Source organism: Musca vetustissima, unplaced genomic scaffold (assembly GCF_032173495.1).
Source record: "Musca vetustissima isolate MV318-11 ecotype Yass unplaced genomic scaffold, APGP_CSIRO_Mvet_v1 utg113349, whole genome shotgun sequence".
In the NCBI taxonomy this organism is placed as follows: Eukaryota; Metazoa; Arthropoda; class Insecta; order Diptera; family Muscidae; genus Musca; species Musca vetustissima.
This window is the reverse complement of record NW_026876329.1, coordinates 148,464-150,960: the sequence shown is the minus strand read 5'-3', so window position 1 is coordinate 150,960 and position 2,497 is coordinate 148,464.

The window sequence follows — 2,497 nt, the reverse complement described above, 5'->3', positions numbered from 1 at the left end:
CATATAACTTTGCAAAATAAATTGCAGTAGTTTGAGGATTTTATGCTCAACCATACGTTATTAGTATCAGTCCATGCTCTGGGGTTTTCAGACTTTACGAAAAATCCCCGTTAAAAATTGTAGAAATTTTTATTTGGTGTACATAATGGTTTACATAAATCCGTTGATAGAATTATTGGTATAGGTTTACTTTTTGGTATTTTCCCTATATTTTCATTTCAAGTATCTGTCAGTATACCTATAGTGAAGGGTATCCAAAGTTCGTCTCGGTCGAACTTAACCCTTTTTTTACTTGTTTAATTTTAAATATATTTTTCAAAGGTTAACTATGTTGTCAGGGTATTATAGCTTTGTGCAGCCCCAAATGTTTGTAACGCCGCGAAATATTGGTCCTAGACCCACCTTTAAGTATACCGATCGTCATATCTCGACTAGCTGAGTCGATCTAGACATGTGTGTCCGTCCGTCCGTCCGTCCGTCTGTCCATTATAATTTGTAAACACGATACAGGCCACAGTTATGGACCAATCTTCTTCATTGGACAGAACTCACTGTATTTAGGATGGGTTCTGGCCAATGAAGACCCCTATTGTTTTTGGAAAAGATCGGTTAACATTTAGGTGATGAAATGGACCAAATACTAAATTTTTGTCGGTTTTTCTGGTCGCTCCAGAGGCCGCAATTGTGGCCCAAACACCGAAAACATAATTATACCCTACACAACTATGTTGTCAGGGTATTATAGCTTTGTGCAGCCCCAAAAGTTTGTAACGTCGCGAAATATTGGTCCTAGACCCACCTTTAAGTATACCGATCGTCATATCTCGACTAGCTGAGTCGATCTAGACATGTGTGTCCGTCCGTCCGTCTGTCCATTATAATTTGTAAACACGATACAGGCCACAGTTATGGACCAATCTTCTTCATTGGACAGAACTCATTGTATTTAGGATGGGTTCTGGCCAATGAAGACCCCTATTGTTTTTGGAAAAGATCGGTTAACATTTAGGTGATGAAATGGACCAAATACTAAATTTTTGTCGGTTTTTCTGGTCGCTCCAGAGGCCGCAATTGTGGCCCAAACACCGAAAACATAATTATACCCTACACAACTATGTTGTCAGGGTATTATAGCTTTGTGCAGCCCCAAAAGTTTGTAACGTCGCGAAATATTGGTCCTAGACCCACCTTTAAGTATACCGATCGTCATATCTCGACTAGCTGAGTCGATCTAGACATGTGTGTCCGTCCGTCCGTCCGTCCGTCCGTCTGTCCATTATAATTTGTAAACACGATACAGGCCACAGTTATGGACCAATCTTCACGAAATTTTACATGTAGGATGGGTTCTGGCCAATGAAGACCCCTATTGTTTTTGGAAAAGATCGGTTAATATTTAGGGGATGAAATGGACCAAATACTAAATTTTTGTCGGTTTTTCTGGTCGCTCCAGAGGCCGCAGTTATGGTCCGAACATCAAGAAATTTCACATGGAGAAGGGGATTGGGTCCAAAATTTATAATACCTGTTTTGATAACGATCGGACAATATTTAGCGGGCTAAATGGATCTTGACTTTTGTTGAAAAATTACAAAATTTTTATTCTGGGGCGTACATACTTGCTCCTGAAGGACATATACTCGAGAGGTTGCTAGTATGTCCAAGATGAGTTGTTTACCTTCAAATTGATACCAATTATATGGCTGTATGTACTCCGATGCGGGAGTTATACGTAATTAAGTAAAGGTGACTATGTGCATATTATTACTATTACTCCATTAGACGACGGAAATGTCGCGCTGATCGCTTTGAAATTGTACATGAAGTTCCGATTATGGTCAAGGACGACGCTTATAGATTTCGGTGAAGATGAGATTTCATTCGCTCTAGAGGCAATTATTATATACAGAACATCACATATTTTACAAGGTGAAGATATTTGACCAAATACTTAGAGCGGCTGTTTAGATGATGATCGGTCAATTTTCCGAGGGTCAAATCAACCAAAACCTAAAGTGACCAATTTTTTAATGTATGGCTTAAAAATTCACTTCAAGAAAAAACATTTTGGAAAATATGCAAGACTCAGAAAAGGAGTTGTTGATCTATAATCGGTAAAAAATGTGCAAATATCACGAAATATTGTCCAGGCTCAGAATATAGAACTGCCGAAAGTGCGCTTTTCGTGGTAGTTGTGTAGGGTATCATATGGTCGGCCCCGTCCGACTATACTGCTCCGCTCACTGGTTTAAAATGTTATGGACGTGTATTATTTTGTTGAATATATATTAATTTAATTTATATTTATTTTTTTTCTGAACTGTGGGCTTGTTATTTTTTATACCCTACACAACTATGATGTCAGGGTATTATAGCTTTGTGCAGCCCCAAAAGTTTGTAACGCCGCGAAATATTGGTCCTAGACCCACTTTTAGGTAATGCGATCGTCATATCTCGACTAGCTGAGTCGATCTAGACATGTGTGTCCGTCCGTCTG